This window comes from Schistocerca cancellata, chromosome 2, assembly GCF_023864275.1.
Source record: "Schistocerca cancellata isolate TAMUIC-IGC-003103 chromosome 2, iqSchCanc2.1, whole genome shotgun sequence".
NCBI lineage: Eukaryota > Metazoa > Arthropoda > Insecta > Orthoptera > Acrididae > Schistocerca > Schistocerca cancellata.
In genome coordinates, this window is record NC_064627.1 from 952,185,544 (window position 1) to 952,201,192 (window position 15,649).

Sequence of the window (15,649 nt, forward strand, 5' to 3'; positions counted from 1 at the left end):
TGGTGTAATGGTTAGCACTCTGGACTTTGAATCCAGCGATCCGAGTTCGAGTCTCGGTGGAACCTGACGCTGTGTTTTGCGCTCGTTTCTAGAAACGTGTACGAGCCGGTAGTTTTAATTGTATATGCAGAATTTTAGCTAGGATCATGTAACGCAGATTGTTAATAGCAGTCCACACGTGAATGGGGAACGCTCCAAATGCTTATGCTTTTGATACTAGGATTAATAACGGAACGAAAGGGGTTCAACTGCGAGAAGACGCCCTCAGCTGTTTCTCCCAGCAGGAAAGACATCTCTCCGTTTTGGGTGCTGCATGCGCATGCATTTAACAAACGTGCATGCGATGTACTAGTTCCTGGGAAACGAATAGAATCGCTGTACGTGCCAGTCTTTACGTATAGATATAAGTGAGCGAAGACGGCTTAATCCTGCCACGTAGATTGCTTTCCACATGACGCACTTGCCAGTCTCTTGGGCCGGTGGCCCACATGCAGTTTGTCCTGTTGCGTGGCTTACTTTCAGAGACTCGCAAGTTTAACGTAGTGTTTGGTTGTCGCGAAAGTGAAAAGTAGGGCCTGTCCGGGATTTGAACCCGGGACCTCTTGCACCCAAAGCAGGAATCATACCCCTAGACCAATTGTTAATAGCAGTGCACACGTGAATGGGGAACGCTCCAAATGCTTATGCTTTTGATACTAGGATTAATAACGGAACGAAAGGGGTTCAACTGCGAGAAGACGCCCTCAGCTGTTTCTCCCAGCAGGAAAGACATCTCTCCGTTTTGGGTGCTGCATGCGCATGCATTTAACAAACGTGCATGCGATGTACTAGTTCCTGGGAAACGAATAGAATCGCTGTACGTGCCAGTCTTTACGTATAGATATAAGTGAGCGAAGACGGCTTAATCCTGCCACGTAGATTGCTTTCCACATGACGCACTTGCCAGTCTCTTGGGCCGGTGGCCCACATGCAGTTTGTCCTGTTGCGTGGCTTACTTTCAGAGACTCGCAAGTTTAACGTAGTGTTTGGTTGTCGCGAAAGTGAAAAGTAGGGCCTGTCCGGGATTTGAACCCGGGACCTCCTGCACCCAAAGCAGGAATCATACCCCTAGACCAACAGGCCGCACAAGGAAGCACGTCTGCACCCCGCCACCTACTGACATCTTGCCGCACTTGCTAGTTGCAGCATACAATCTGGACCATATTCTCAAAGAGCTTTCTTAATCCGACACCCACAACATGAGCTGTGCTGAACACCAGCGTATGTGAATGCTCAAAGAGCTGCTAGAGTTGTGTGTCAGTATTTCGACCGTGTGAAGTGCAAATGTTATCGTGTCACGCACTATCCGCCCACTACGTAGCGTTCTGTGTCAGCACGCAGTTTTCGCCTGTACTCTGTGTCCATAGCTGTTTCCATAGCTAGGCTGCTTCCAGCACAATGCATGCACCATACGAAAGTGGCCGTTGCGCGATTTTGATTACCTGAGCCTTCGACATCACTTGATGTACGAATACTGGCAAGAATTCTTGCTACATTCGAAGGTGCACCTTCCACTTTCAGCCTACCTGGTTGCTTCATTTGCCACGCAAACACTTCCTGAGGACGCTACATGAAATAACATCGCATCTCATCGGCTTAATGACATGATGCTACTGAATTGAAGACCGCTACAGGCATCCGGTTCCATGGTGTAATGGTTAGCACTCTGGACTTTGAATCCAGCGATCCGAGTTCGAGTCTCGGTGGAACCTGACGCTGTGTTTTGCGCTCGTTTCTAGAAATGTGTACGAGCCGGTAGTTGGAATTGTATATGCAGAATTATAGCTAGGATCATGTAACGCAAATTGTTAATAGCAGTCCACACGTGAATGGGGAACGCTCCAAATGCTTATGCTTTTGATACTAGGATTAATAACGAAACGAAAGGGGTTCAACTGCGAGAAGACGCCCTCAGCTGTTTCTCCCAGCAGGAAAGACATCTCTCCGTTTTGGGTGCTGCATGCGCATGCATTTAACAAACGTGCATGCGATGTACTAGTTCCTGGGAAACGAATAGAATCGCTGTACGTGCCAGTCTTTACGTATAGATATAAGTGAGCGAAGACGGCTTAATCCTGCCACGTAGATTGCTTTCCACATGACGCACTTGCCAGTCTCTTGGGCCGGTGGCCCACATGCAGTTTGTCCTGTTGCGTGGCTTACTTTCAGAGACTCGCAAGTTTAACGTAGTGTTTGGTTGTCGCGAAAGTGAAAAGTAGGGCCTGTCCGGGATTTGAACCCGGGACCTCTTGCACCCAAAGCAGGAATCATACCCCTAGACCAATTGTTAATAGCAGTCCACACGTGAATGGGGAACGCTCCAAATGCTTATGCTTTTGATACTAGGATTAATAACGGAACGAAAGGGGTTCAACTGCGAGAAGACGCCCTCAGCTGTTTCTCCCAGCAGGAAAGACATCTCTCCGTTTTGGGTGCTGCATGCGCATGCATTTAACAAACGTGCATGCGATGTACTAGTTCCTGGGAAACGAATAGAATCGCTGTACGTGCCAGTCTTTACGTATAGATATAAGTGAGCGAAGACGGCTTAATCCTGCCACGTAGATTGCTTTCCACATGACGCACTTGCCAGTCTCTTGGGCCGGTGGCCCACATGCAGTTTGTCCTGTTGCGTGGCTTACTTTCAGAGACTCGCAAGTTTAACGTAGTGTTTGGTTGTCGCGAAAGTGAAAAGTAGGGCCTGTCCGGGATTTGAACCCGGGACCTCCTGCACCCAAAGCAGGAATCATACCCCTAGACCAACAGGCCGCACAAGGAAGCACGTCTGCACCCCGCCACCTACTGACATCTTGCCGCACTTGCTAGTTGCAGCATACAATCTGGACCATATTCTCAAAGAGCTTTCTTAATCCGACACCCACAACATGAGCTGTGCTGAACACCAGCGTATGTGAATGCTCAAAGAGCTGCTAGAGTTGTGTGTCAGTATTTCGACCGTGTGAAGTGCAAATGTTATCGTGTCACGCACTATCCGCCCACTACGTAGCGTTCTGTGTCAGCACGCAGTTTTCGCCTGTACTCTGTGTCCATAGCTGTTTCCATAGCTAGGCTGCTTCCAGCACAATGCATGCACCATACGAAAGTGGCCGTTGCGCGATTTTGATTACCTGAGCCTTCGACATCACTTGATGTACGAATACTGGCAAGAATTCTTGCTACATTCGAAGGTGCACCTTCCACTTTCAGCCTACCTGGTTGCTTCATTTGCCACGCAAACACTTCCTGAGGACGCTACATGAAATAACATCGCATCTCATCGGCTTAATGACATGATGCTACTGAATTGAAGACCGCTACAGGCATCCGGTTCCATGGTGTAATGGTTAGCACTCTGGACTTTGAATCCAGCGATCCGAGTTCGAGTCTCGGTGGAACCTGACGCTGTGTTTTGCGCTCGTTTCTAGAAATGTGTACGAGCCGGTAGTTGGAATTGTATATGCAGAATTATAGCTAGGATCATGTAACGCAAATTGTTAATAGCAGTCCACACGTGAATGGGGAACGCTCCAAATGCTTATGCTTTTGATACTAGGATTAATAACGGAACGAAAGGGGTTCAACTGCGAGAAGACGCCCTCAGCTGTTTCTCCCAGCAGGAAAGACATCTCTCCGTTTTGGGTGCTGCATGCGCATGCATTTAACAAACGTGCATGCGATGTACTAGTTCCTGGGAAACGAATAGAATCGCTGTACGTGCCAGTCTTTACGTATAGATATAAGTGAGCGAAGACGGCTTAATCCTGCCACGTAGATTGCTTTCCACATGACGCACTTGCCAGTCTCTTGGGCCGGTGGCCCACATGCAGTTTGTCCTGTTGCGTGGCTTACTTTCAGAGACTCGCAAGTTTAACGTAGTGTTTGGTTGTCGCGAAAGTGAAAAGTAGGGCCTGTCCGGGATTTGAACCCGAGACCTCTTGCACCCAAAGCAGGAATCATACCCCTAGACCAACAGGCCGCACAAGGAAGCACGTCTGCACCCCGCCACCTACTGACATCTTGCCGCACTTGCTAGTTGCAGCATACAATCTGGACCATATTCTCAAAGAGCTTTCTTAATCCGACACCCACAACATGAGCTGTGCTGAACACCAGTGTATGTGAATGCTCAAAGAGCTGCTAGAGTTGTGTGTCAGTATTTCGACCGTGTGAAGTGCAAATGCTATCGTGTCACGCACTATCCGCCCACTACGTAGCGTTCTGTGTCAGCACGCAGTTTTCGCCAGTACTCTGTGTCCATAGCTGTTTCCATAGCTAGGCTGCTTCCAGCACAATGCATGCACCATACGAAAGTGGCCGTTGCGCGATTTTGATTACCTGAGCCTTCGACATCACTTGATGTACGAATACTGGCAAGAATTCTTGCTACATTCGAAGGTGCACCTTCCACTTTCAGCCTACCTGGTTGCTTCATTTGCCACGCAAACACTTCCTGAGGACGCTACATGAAATAACATCGCATCTCATCGGCTTAATGACATGATGCTACTGAATTGAAGACCGCTACAGGCATCCGGTTCCATGGTGTAATGGTTAGCACTCTGGACTTTGAATCCAGCGATCCGAGTTCGAGTCTCGGTGGAACCAGACGCTGTGTTTTGCGCTCGTTTCTAGAAATGTGTACGAGCCGGTAGTTGGAATTGTATATGCAGAATTTTAGCTAGGATCATGTAACGCAAATTGTTAATAGCAGTCCACACGTGAATGGGGAACGCTCCAAATGCTTATGCTTTTGATACTAGGATTAATAACGGAACGAAAGGGGTTCAACTGCGAGAAGACGCCCTCAGCTGTTTCTCCCAGCAGGAAAGACATCTCTCCGTTTTGGGTGCTGCATGCGCATGCATTTAACAAACGTGCATGCGATGTACTAGTTCCTGGGAAACGAATAGAATCGCTGTACGTGCCAGTCTTTACGTATAGATATAAGTGAGCGAAGACGGCTTAATCCTGCCATGTAGATTGCTTTCCACATGACGCACTTGCCAGTCTCTTGGGCCGGTGGCCCACATGCAGTTTGTCCTGTTGCGTGGCTTACTTTCAGAGACTCACAAGTTTAACGTAGTGTTTGGTTGTCGCGAAAGTGAAAAGTAGGGCCTGTCCGGGATTTGAACCCGGGACCTCCTGCACCCAAAGCAGGAATCATACCCCTAGACCAACAGGCCGCACAATGAAGCGCGTCTGCACCCCGCCACCTACTGACATCTTGCCGCACTTGCTAGTTGCAGCATACAATCTGGACCATATTCTCAAAGAGCTTTCTTAATCCGACACCCACAACATGAGCTGTGCTGAACACCAGTGTATGTGAATGCTCAAAGAGCTGCTAGAGTTGTGTGTCAGTATTTCGACCGTGTGAAGTGCAAATGTTATCGTGTCACGCACTATCCGCCCACTACGTAGCGTTCTGTGTCAGCACGCAGTTTTCGCCAGTACTCTGTGTCCATAGCTGTTTCCATAGCTAGGCTGCTTCCAGCACAATGCATGCACCATACGAAAGTGGCCGTTGCGCGATTTTGATTACCTGAGCCTTCGACATCACTTGATGTACGAATACTGGCAAGAATTCTTGCTACATTCGAAGGTGCACCTTCCACTTTCAGCCTACCTGGTTGCTTCATTTGCCACGCAAACACTTCCTGAGGACGCTGGACTTTGAATCCAGCGATCCGAGTTCGAGTCTCGGTGGAACCTGACGCTGTGTTTTGCGCTCGTTTCTAGAAATGTGTACGAGCCGGTAGTTGGAATTGTATATGCAGAATTTTAGCTAGGATCATGTAACGCAAATTGTTAATAGCAGTCCACACGTGAATGGGGACCGCTCCAAATGCTTATGCTTTTGATACTAGGATTAATAACGGAACGAAAGGGGTTCAACTGCGAGAAGACGCCCTCAGCTGTTTCTCCCAGCAGGAAAGACATCTCTCCGTTTTGGGTGCTGCATGCGCATGCATTTAACAAACGTGCATGCGATGTACTAGTTCCTGGGAAACGAATAGAATCGCTGTACGTGCCAGTCTTTACGTATAGATATAAGTGAGCGAAGACGGCTTAATCCTGCCATGTAGATTGCTTTCCACATGACGCACTTGCCAGTCTCTTGGGCCGGTGGCCCACATGCAGTTTGTCCTGTTGCGTGGCTTACTTTCAGAGACTCACAGGTTTAACGTAGTGTTTGGTTGTCGCGAAAGTGAAAAGTAGGGCCTGTCCGGGATTTGTACCCGGGACCTCCTGCACCCAAAGCAGGAATCATACCCCTAGACCAACAGGCCGCACAAGGAAGCACGTCTGCACCCCGCCACCTACTGACATCTTGCCGCACTTGCTAGTTGCAGCATACAATCTGGACCATATTCTCAAAGAGCTTTCTTAATCCGACACCCACAACATGAGCTGTGCTGAACACCAGTGTATGTGAATGCTCAAAGAGCTGCTAGAGTTGTGTGTCAGTATTTCGACCGTGTGAAGTGCAAATGTTATCGTGTCACGCACTATCCGCCCACTACGTAGCGTTCTGGGTCAGCACGCAGTTTTCGCCAGTACTCTGTGTCCATAGCTGTTTCCATAGCTAGGCTGCTTCCAGCACAATGCATGCACCATACGAAAGTGGCCGTTGCGCTATTTTGATTACCTGAGCCTTCGACATCACTTGATGTACGAATACTGGCAAGAATTCTTGCTACATTCGAAGGTGCACCTTCCACTTTCAGCCTACCTGGTTGCTTCATTTGCCACGAAAACACTTCCTGAGGACGCTACATGAAATAACATCGCATCTCATCGGCTTAATGACATGATGCTACTGAATTGAAGACCGCTACAGGCATCCGGTTCCATGGTGTAATGGTTAGCACTCTGGACTTTGAATCCAGCGATCCGAGTTCGAGTCTCGGTGGAACCTGACGCTGTGTTTTGCGCTCGTTTCTAGAAATGTGTACGAGCCGGTAGTTGGAATTGTATATGCAGAATTTTAGCTAGGATCATGTAACGCAAATTGTTAATAGCAGTCCACACGTGAATGGGGAACGCTCCAAATGCTTATGCTTTTGATACTAGGATTAATAACGGAACGAAAGGGGTTCAAATGCGAGAAGACGCCCTCAGCTGTTTCTCCCAGCAGGAAAGACATCTCTCCGTTTTGGGTGCTGCATGCGCATGCATTTAACAAACGTGCATGCGATGTACTAGTTCCTGGGAAACGAATAGAATCGCTGTACGTGCCAGTCTTTACGTATAGATATAAGTGAGCGAAGACGGCTTAATCCTGCCACGTAGATTGCTTTCCACATGACGCACTTGCCAGTCTCTTGGGCCGGTGGCCCACATGCAGTTTGTCCTGTTGCGTGGCTTACTTTCAGAGACTCGCAAGTTTAACGTAGTGTTTGGTTGTCGCGAAAGTGAAAAGTAGGGCCTGTCCGGGATTTGAACCCGGGACCTCCTGCACCCAAAGCAGGAATCATACCCCTACACCAACAGGCCGCACAATGAAGCACGTCTGCACCCCGCCACCTACTGACATCTTGCCGCAATTGCTAGTTGCAGCATACAATCTGGACCATATTCTCGAAGAGCTTTCTTAATCCGACACCCACAACATGAGCTGTGCTGAACACCAGTGTATGTGAATGCTCAAAGAGCTGCTAGAGTTGTGTGTCAGTATTTCGACCGTGTGAAGTGCAAATGTTATCGTGTCACGCACTATCCGCCCACTACGTAGCGTTCTGTGTCAGCACGCAGTTTTCGCCAGTACTCTGTGTCCATAGCTGTTTCCATAGCTAAGCTGCTTCCAGCACAATGCATGCACCATACGAAAGTGGCCGTTGCGCGATTTTGATTACCTGAGCCTTCGACATCACTTGATGTACGAATACTGGCAAGAATTCTTGCTACATTCGAAGGTGCACCTTCCACTTTCAGCCTACCTGGTTGCTTCATTTGCCACGCAAACACTTCCTGAGGACGCTGGACTTTGAATCCAGCGATCCGAGTTCGAGTCTCGGTGGAACCTGACGCTGTGTTTTGCGCTCGTTTCTAGAAATGTGTACGAGCCGGTAGTTGGAATTGTATATGCAGAATTTTAGCTAGGATCATGTAACGCAAATTGTTAATAGCAGTCCACACGTGAATGGGGAACGCTCCAAATGCTTATGCTTTTGATACTAGGATTAATAACGGAACGAAAGGGGTTCAACTGCGAGAAGACGCCCTCAGCTGTTTCTCCCAGCAGGAAAGACATCTCTCCGTTTTGGGTGCTGCATGCGCATGCATTTAACAAACGTGCATGCGATGTACTAGTTCCTGGGAAACGAATAGAATCGCTGTACGTGCCAGTCTTTACGTATAGATATAAGTGAGCGAAGACGGCTTAATCCTGCCACGTAGATTGCTTTCCACATGACGCACTTGCCAGTCTCTTGGGCCGGTGGCCCACATGCAGTTTGTCCTGTTGCGTGGCTTACTTTCAGAGACTCGCAAGTTTAACGTAGTGTTTGGTTGTCGCGAAAGTGAAAAGTAGGGCCTGTCCGGGATTTGAACCCGGGACCTTCTGCACCCAAAGCAGGAATCATACCCCTAGACCAACAGGCCGCACAATGAAGCACGTCTGCACCCCGCCACCTACTGACATCTTGCCGCACTTGCTAGTTGCAGCATACAATCTGGACCATATTCTCAAAGAGCTTTCTTAATCCGACACCCACAACATGAGCTGTGCTGAACACCAGTGTATGTGAATGCTCAAAGAGCTGCTAGAGTTGTGTGTCAGTATTTCGACCGTGTGAAGTGCAAATGTTATCGTGTCACGCACTATCCGCCCACTACGTAGCGTTCTGTGTCAGCACGCAGTTTTCGCCAGTACTCTGTGTCCATAGCTGTTTCCATAGCTAAGCTGCTTCCAGCACAATGCATGCACCATACGAAAGTGGCCGTTGCGCGATTTTGATTACCTGAGCCTTCGACATCACTTGATGTACGAATACTGGCAAGAATTCTTGCTACATTCGAAGGTGCACCTTCCACTTTCAGCCTACCTGGTTGCTTCATTTGCCACGCAAACACTTCCTGAGGACGCTACATGAAATAACATCGCATCTCATCGGCTTAATGACATGATGCTACTGAATTGAAGACCGCTACAGGCATCCGGTTCCATGGTGTAATGGTTAGCACTCTGGACTTTGAATCCAGCGATCCGAGTTCGAGTCTCGGTGGAACCTGACGCTGTGTTTTGCGCTCGTTTCTAGAAATGTGTACGAGCCGGTAGTTGGAATTGTATATGCAGAATTATAGCTAGGATCATGTAACGCAAATTGTTAATAGCAGTCCACACGTGAATGGGGAACGCTCCAAATGCTTATGCTTTTGATACTAGGATTAATAACGGAACGAAAGGGGTTCAACTGCGAGAAGACGCCCTCAGCTGTTTCTCCCAGCAGGAAAGACATCTCTCCGTTTTGGGTGCTGCATGCGCATGCATTTAACAAACGTGCATGCGATGTACTAGTTCCTGGGAAACGAATAGAATCGCTGTACGTGCCAGTCTTTACGTATAGATATAAGTGAGCGAAGACGGCTTAATCCTGCCACGTAGATTGCTTTCCACATGACGCACTTGCCAGTCTCTTGGGCCGGTGGCCCACATGCAGTTTGTCCTGTTGCGTGGCTTACTTTCAGAGACTCGCAAGTTTAACGTAGTGTTTGGTTGTCGCGAAAGTGAAAAGTAGGGCCTGTCCGGGATTTGAACCCGGGACCTCTTGCACCCAAAGCAGGAATCATACCCCTAGACCAACAGGCCGCACAAGGAAGCACGTCTGCACCCCGCCACCTACTGACATCTTGCCGCACTTGCTAGTTGCAGCATACAATCTGGACCATATTCTCAAAGAGCTTTCTTAATCCGACACCCACAACATGAGCTGTGCTGAACACCAGTGTATGTGAATGCTCAAAGAGCTGCTAGAGTTGTGTGTCAGTATTTCGACCGTGTGAAGTGCAAATGCTATCGTGTCACGCACTATCCGCCCACTACGTAGCGTTCTGTGTCAGCACGCAGTTTTCGCCAGTACTCTGTGTCCATAGCTGTTTCCATAGCTAGGCTGCTTCCAGCACAATGCATGCACCATACGAAAGTGGCCGTTGCGCGATTTTGATTACCTGAGCCTTCGACATCACTTGATGTACGAATACTGGCAAGAATTCTTGCTACATTCGAAGGTGCACCTTCCACTTTCAGCCTACCTGGTTGCTTCATTTGCCACGCAAACACTTCCTGAGGACGCTACATGAAATAACATCGCATCTCATCGGCTTAATGACATGATGCTACTGAATTGAAGACCGCTACAGGCATCCGGTTCCATGGTGTAATGGTTAGCACTCTGGACTTTGAATCCAGCGATCCGAGTTCGAGTCTCGGTGGAACCAGACGCTGTGTTTTGCGCTCGTTTCTAGAAATGTGTACGAGCCGGTAGTTGGAATTGTATATGCAGAATTTTAGCTAGGATCATGTAACGCAAATTGTTAATAGCAGTCCACACGTGAATGGGGAACGCTCCAAATGCTTATGCTTTTGATACTAGGATTAATAACGGAACGAAAGGGGTTCAACTGCGAGAAGACGCCCTCAGCTGTTTCTCCCAGCAGGAAAGACATCTCTCCGTTTTGGGTGCTGCATGCGCATGCATTTAACAAACGTGCATGCGATGTACTAGTTCCTGGGAAACGAATAGAATCGCTGTACGTGCCAGTCTTTACGTATAGATATAAGTGAGCGAAGACGGCTTAATCCTGCCACGTAGATTGCTTTCCACATGACGCACTTGCCAGTCTCTTGGGCCGGTGGCCCACATGCAGTTTGTCCTGTTGCGTGGCTTACTTTCAGAGACTCGCAAGTTTAACGTAGTGTTTGGTTGTCGCGAAAGTGAAAAGTAGGGCCTGTCCGGGATTTGAACCCGGGACCTTCTGCACCCAAAGCAGGAATCATACCCCTAGACCAACAGGCCGCACAATGAAGCACGTCTGCACCCCGCCACCTACTGACATCTTGCCGCACTTGCTAGTTGCAGCATACAATCTGGACCATATTCTCAAAGAGCTTTCTTAATCCGACACCCACAACATGAGCTGTGCTGAACACCAGTGTATGTGAATGCTCAAAGAGCTGCTAGAGTTGTGTGTCAGTATTTCGACCGTGTGAAGTGCAAATGTTATCGTGTCACGCACTATCCGCCCACTACGTAGCGTTCTGTGTCAGCACGCAGTTTTCGCCAGTACTCTGTGTCCATAGCTGTTTCCATAGCTAAGCTGCTTCCAGCACAATGCATGCACCATACGAAAGTGGCCGTTGCGCGATTTTGATTACCTGAGCCTTCGACATCACTTGATGTACGAATACTGGCAAGAATTCTTGCTACATTCGAAGGTGCACCTTCCACTTTCAGCCTACCTGGTTGCTTCATTTGCCACGCAAACACTTCCTGAGGACGCTACATGAAATAACATCGCATCTCATCGGCTTAATGACATGATGCTACTGAATTGAAGACCGCTACAGGCATCCGGTTCCATGGTGTAATGGTTAGCACTCTGGACTTTGAATCCAGCGATCCGAGTTCGAGTCTCGGTGGAACCTGACGCTGTGTTTTGCGCTCGTTTCTAGAAATGTGTACGAGCCGGTAGTTGGAATTGTATATGCAGAATTATAGCTAGGATCATGTAACGCAAATTGTTAATAGCAGTCCACACGTGAATGGGGAACGCTCCAAATGCTTATGCTTTTGATACTAGGATTAATAACGGAACGAAAGGGGTTCAACTGCGAGAAGACGCCCTCAGCTGTTTCTCCCAGCAGGAAAGACATCTCTCCGTTTTGGGTGCTGCATGCGCATGCATTTAACAAACGTGCATGCGATGTACTAGTTCCTGGGAAACGAATAGAATCGCTGTACGTGCCAGTCTTTACGTATAGATATAAGTGAGCGAAGACGGCTTAATCCTGCCACGTAGATTGCTTTCCACATGACGCACTTGCCAGTCTCTTGGGCCGGTGGCCCACATGCAGTTTGTCCTGTTGCGTGGCTTACTTTCAGAGACTCGCAAGTTTAACGTAGTGTTTGGTTGTCGCGAAAGTGAAAAGTAGGGCCTGTCCGGGATTTGAACCCGGGACCTCTTGCACCCAAAGCAGGAATCATACCCCTAGACCAACAGGCCGCACAAGGAAGCACGTCTGCACCCCGCCACCTACTGACATCTTGCCGCACTTGCTAGTTGCAGCATACAATCTGGACCATATTCTCAAAGAGCTTTCTTAATCCGACACCCACAACATGAGCTGTGCTGAACACCAGTGTATGTGAATGCTCAAAGAGCTGCTAGAGTTGTGTGTCAGTATTTCGACCGTGTGAAGTGCAAATGCTATCGTGTCACGCACTATCCGCCCACTACGTAGCGTTCTGTGTCAGCACGCAGTTTTCGCCAGTACTCTGTGTCCATAGCTGTTTCCATAGCTAGGCTGCTTCCAGCACAATGCATGCACCATACGAAAGTGGCCGTTGCGCGATTTTGATTACCTGAGCCTTCGACATCACTTGATGTACGAATACTGGCAAGAATTCTTGCTACATTCGAAGGTGCACCTTCCACTTTCAGCCTACCTGGTTGCTTCATTTGCCACGCAAACACTTCCTGAGGACGCTACATGAAATAACATCGCATCTCATCGGCTTAATGACATGATGCTACTGAATTGAAGACCGCTACAGGCATCCGGTTCCATGGTGTAATGGTTAGCACTCTGGACTTTGAATCCAGCGATCCGAGTTCGAGTCTCGGTGGAACCAGACGCTGTGTTTTGCGCTCGTTTCTAGAAATGTGTACGAGCCGGTAGTTGGAATTGTATATGCAGAATTTTAGCTAGGATCATGTAACGCAAATTGTTAATAGCAGTCCACACGTGAATGGGGAACGCTCCAAATGCTTATGCTTTTGATACTAGGATTAATAACGGAACGAAAGGGGTTCAACTGCGAGAAGACGCCCTCAGCTGTTTCTCCCAGCAGGAAAGACATCTCTCCGTTTTGGGTGCTGCATGCGCATGCATTTAACAAACGTGCATGCGATGTACTAGTTCCTGGGAAACGAATAGAATCGCTGTACGTGCCAGTCTTTACGTATAGATATAAGTGAGCGAAGACGGCTTAATCCTGCCATGTAGATTGCTTTCCACATGACGCACTTGCCAGTCTCTTGGGCCGGTGGCCCACATGCAGTTTGTCCTGTTGCGTGGCTTACTTTCAGAGACTCACAAGTTTAACGTAGTGTTTGGTTGTCGCGAAAGTGAAAAGTAGGGCCTGTCCGGGATTTGAACCCGGGACCTCCTGCACCCAAAGCAGGAATCATACCCCTAGACCAACAGGCCGCACAATGAAGCGCGTCTGCACCCCGCCACCTACTGACATCTTGCCGCACTTGCTAGTTGCAGCATACAATCTGGACCATATTCTCAAAGAGCTTTCTTAATCCGACACCCACAACATGAGCTGTGCTGAACACCAGTGTATGTGAATGCTCAAAGAGCTGCTAGAGTTGTGTGTCAGTATTTCGACCGTGTGAAGTGCAAATGTTATCGTGTCACGCACTATCCGCCCACTACGTAGCGTTCTGTGTCAGCACGCAGTTTTCGCCAGTACTCTGTGTCCATAGCTGTTTCCATAGCTAGGCTGCTTCCAGCACAATGCATGCACCATACGAAAGTGGCCGTTGCGCGATTTTGATTACCTGAGCCTTCGACATCACTTGATGTACGAATACTGGCAAGAATTCTTGCTACATTCGAAGGTGCACCTTCCACTTTCAGCCTACCTGGTTGCTTCATTTGCCACGCAAACACTTCCTGAGGACGCTGGACTTTGAATCCAGCGATCCGAGTTCGAGTCTCGGTGGAACCTGACGCTGTGTTTTGCGCTCGTTTCTAGAAATGTGTACGAGCCGGTAGTTGGAATTGTATATGCAGAATTTTAGCTAGGATCATGTAACGCAAATTGTTAATAGCAGTCCACACGTGAATGGGGACCGCTCCAAATGCTTATGCTTTTGATACTAGGATTAATAACGGAACGAAAGGGGTTCAACTGCGAGAAGACGCCCTCAGCTGTTTCTCCCAGCAGGAAAGACATCTCTCCGTTTTGGGTGCTGCATGCGCATGCATTTAACAAACGTGCATGCGATGTACTAGTTCCTGGGAAACGAATAGAATCGCTGTACGTGCCAGTCTTTACGTATAGATATAAGTGAGCGAAGACGGCTTAATCCTGCCATGTAGATTGCTTTCCACATGACGCACTTGCCAGTCTCTTGGGCCGGTGGCCCACATGCAGTTTGTCCTGTTGCGTGGCTTACTTTCAGAGACTCACAGGTTTAACGTAGTGTTTGGTTGTCGCGAAAGTGAAAAGTAGGGCCTGTCCGGGATTTGTACCCGGGACCTCCTGCACCCAAAGCAGGAATCATACCCCTAGACCAACAGGCCGCACAAGGAAGCACGTCTGCACCCCGCCACCTACTGACATCTTGCCGCACTTGCTAGTTGCAGCATACAATCTGGACCATATTCTCAAAGAGCTTTCTTAATCCGACACCCACAACATGAGCTGTGCTGAACACCAGTGTATGTGAATGCTCAAAGAGCTGCTAGAGTTGTGTGTCAGTATTTCGACCGTGTGAAGTGCAAATGTTATCGTGTCACGCACTATCCGCCCACTACGTAGCGTTCTGGGTCAGCACGCAGTTTTCGCCAGTACTCTGTGTCCATAGCTGTTTCCATAGCTAGGCTGCTTCCAGCACAATGCATGCACCATACGAAAGTGGCCGTTGCGCTATTTTGATTACCTGAGCCTTCGACATCACTTGATGTACGAATACTGGCAAGAATTCTTGCTACATTCGAAGGTGCACCTTCCACTTTCAGCCTACCTGGTTGCTTCATTTGCCACGAAAACACTTCCTGAGGACGCTACATGAAATAACATCGCATCTCATCGGCTTAATGACATGATGCTACTGAATTGAAGACCGCTACAGGCATCCGGTTCCATGGTGTAATGGTTAGCACTCTGGACTTTGAATCCAGCGATCCGAGTTCGAGTCTCGGTGGAACCTGACGCTGTGTTTTGCGCTCGTTTCTAGAAATGTGTACGAGCCGGTAGTTGGAATTGTATATGCAGAATTTTAGCTAGGATCATGTAACGCAAATTGTTAATAGCAGTCCACACGTGAATGGGGAACGCTCCAAATGCTTATGCTTTTGATACTAGGATTAATAACGGAACGAAAGGGGTTCAAATGCGAGAAGACGCCCTCAGCTGTTTCTCCCAGCAGGAAAGACATCTCTCCGTTTTGGGTGCTGCATGCGCATGCATTTAACAAACGTGCATGCGATGTACTAGTTCCTGGGAAACGAATAGAATCGCTGTACGTGCCAGTCTTTACGTATAGATATAAGTGAGCGAAGACGGCTTAATCCTGCCACGTAGATTGCTTTCCACATGACGCACTTGCCAGTCTCTTGGGCCGGTGGCCCACATGCAGTTTGTCCTGTTGC

At 48.5% G+C, this 15,649-nt stretch overlaps 22 non-coding genes across 22 annotated transcripts in view; 10 read left to right on the forward strand and 12 right to left on the reverse strand.

Moving 5' to 3' along the window:
- Positions 1-65, forward strand: part of Trnaq-uug (transfer RNA glutamine (anticodon UUG)) — a 72-nt gene extending 7 nt beyond the window's left edge. Inside the window, exon 1 of the tRNA in view lies at positions 1-65. This exon is cut by the window's left edge and continues 7 nt beyond it. This is a non-coding gene — a tRNA (tRNA-Gln).
- A 985-nt stretch (positions 66-1,050) lies between these two features.
- Trnap-ugg (transfer RNA proline (anticodon UGG)) lies at positions 1,051-1,122 on the reverse strand. The gene has a single exon. It is a non-coding gene; the product is annotated as a tRNA-Pro (tRNA).
- Positions 1,123-1,679: 557 nt separating this feature from the next.
- Positions 1,680-1,751, forward strand: Trnaq-uug (transfer RNA glutamine (anticodon UUG)). Its single transcript has one exon. It is a non-coding gene; the product is annotated as a tRNA-Gln (tRNA).
- A 985-nt stretch (positions 1,752-2,736) lies between these two features.
- Trnap-ugg (transfer RNA proline (anticodon UGG)) lies at positions 2,737-2,808 on the reverse strand. Its single transcript has one exon. It is a non-coding gene; the product is annotated as a tRNA-Pro (tRNA).
- A 557-nt stretch (positions 2,809-3,365) lies between these two features.
- Positions 3,366-3,437, forward strand: Trnaq-uug (transfer RNA glutamine (anticodon UUG)). The gene has a single exon. It is a non-coding gene; the product is annotated as a tRNA-Gln (tRNA).
- A 506-nt stretch (positions 3,438-3,943) lies between these two features.
- Positions 3,944-4,015, reverse strand: Trnap-ugg (transfer RNA proline (anticodon UGG)). The gene has a single exon. It is a non-coding gene; the product is annotated as a tRNA-Pro (tRNA).
- A 557-nt stretch (positions 4,016-4,572) lies between these two features.
- On the forward strand, positions 4,573-4,644 carry Trnaq-uug (transfer RNA glutamine (anticodon UUG)). Its single transcript has one exon. It is a non-coding gene; the product is annotated as a tRNA-Gln (tRNA).
- A 506-nt stretch (positions 4,645-5,150) lies between these two features.
- Positions 5,151-5,222, reverse strand: Trnap-ugg (transfer RNA proline (anticodon UGG)). The gene has a single exon. It is a non-coding gene; the product is annotated as a tRNA-Pro (tRNA).
- A 1,035-nt stretch (positions 5,223-6,257) lies between these two features.
- Positions 6,258-6,329, reverse strand: Trnap-ugg (transfer RNA proline (anticodon UGG)). Its single transcript has one exon. It is a non-coding gene; the product is annotated as a tRNA-Pro (tRNA).
- Positions 6,330-6,886: 557 nt separating this feature from the next.
- Positions 6,887-6,958, forward strand: Trnaq-uug (transfer RNA glutamine (anticodon UUG)). The gene has a single exon. It is a non-coding gene; the product is annotated as a tRNA-Gln (tRNA).
- Positions 6,959-7,464: 506 nt separating this feature from the next.
- Trnap-ugg (transfer RNA proline (anticodon UGG)) lies at positions 7,465-7,536 on the reverse strand. Its single transcript has one exon. It is a non-coding gene; the product is annotated as a tRNA-Pro (tRNA).
- A 1,035-nt stretch (positions 7,537-8,571) lies between these two features.
- Trnap-ugg (transfer RNA proline (anticodon UGG)) lies at positions 8,572-8,643 on the reverse strand. The gene has a single exon. It is a non-coding gene; the product is annotated as a tRNA-Pro (tRNA).
- A 557-nt stretch (positions 8,644-9,200) lies between these two features.
- Trnaq-uug (transfer RNA glutamine (anticodon UUG)) lies at positions 9,201-9,272 on the forward strand. Its single transcript has one exon. It is a non-coding gene; the product is annotated as a tRNA-Gln (tRNA).
- A 506-nt stretch (positions 9,273-9,778) lies between these two features.
- On the reverse strand, positions 9,779-9,850 carry Trnap-ugg (transfer RNA proline (anticodon UGG)). Its single transcript has one exon. It is a non-coding gene; the product is annotated as a tRNA-Pro (tRNA).
- A 557-nt stretch (positions 9,851-10,407) lies between these two features.
- Positions 10,408-10,479, forward strand: Trnaq-uug (transfer RNA glutamine (anticodon UUG)). Its single transcript has one exon. It is a non-coding gene; the product is annotated as a tRNA-Gln (tRNA).
- A 506-nt stretch (positions 10,480-10,985) lies between these two features.
- Positions 10,986-11,057, reverse strand: Trnap-ugg (transfer RNA proline (anticodon UGG)). Its single transcript has one exon. It is a non-coding gene; the product is annotated as a tRNA-Pro (tRNA).
- A 557-nt stretch (positions 11,058-11,614) lies between these two features.
- On the forward strand, positions 11,615-11,686 carry Trnaq-uug (transfer RNA glutamine (anticodon UUG)). Its single transcript has one exon. It is a non-coding gene; the product is annotated as a tRNA-Gln (tRNA).
- A 506-nt stretch (positions 11,687-12,192) lies between these two features.
- On the reverse strand, positions 12,193-12,264 carry Trnap-ugg (transfer RNA proline (anticodon UGG)). The gene has a single exon. It is a non-coding gene; the product is annotated as a tRNA-Pro (tRNA).
- A 557-nt stretch (positions 12,265-12,821) lies between these two features.
- Trnaq-uug (transfer RNA glutamine (anticodon UUG)) lies at positions 12,822-12,893 on the forward strand. Its single transcript has one exon. It is a non-coding gene; the product is annotated as a tRNA-Gln (tRNA).
- Positions 12,894-13,399: 506 nt separating this feature from the next.
- On the reverse strand, positions 13,400-13,471 carry Trnap-ugg (transfer RNA proline (anticodon UGG)). Its single transcript has one exon. It is a non-coding gene; the product is annotated as a tRNA-Pro (tRNA).
- Positions 13,472-14,506: 1,035 nt separating this feature from the next.
- On the reverse strand, positions 14,507-14,578 carry Trnap-ugg (transfer RNA proline (anticodon UGG)). The gene has a single exon. It is a non-coding gene; the product is annotated as a tRNA-Pro (tRNA).
- Positions 14,579-15,135: 557 nt separating this feature from the next.
- On the forward strand, positions 15,136-15,207 carry Trnaq-uug (transfer RNA glutamine (anticodon UUG)). Its single transcript has one exon. It is a non-coding gene; the product is annotated as a tRNA-Gln (tRNA).
- The last annotated feature ends 442 nt before the right edge of the window (positions 15,208-15,649 follow it).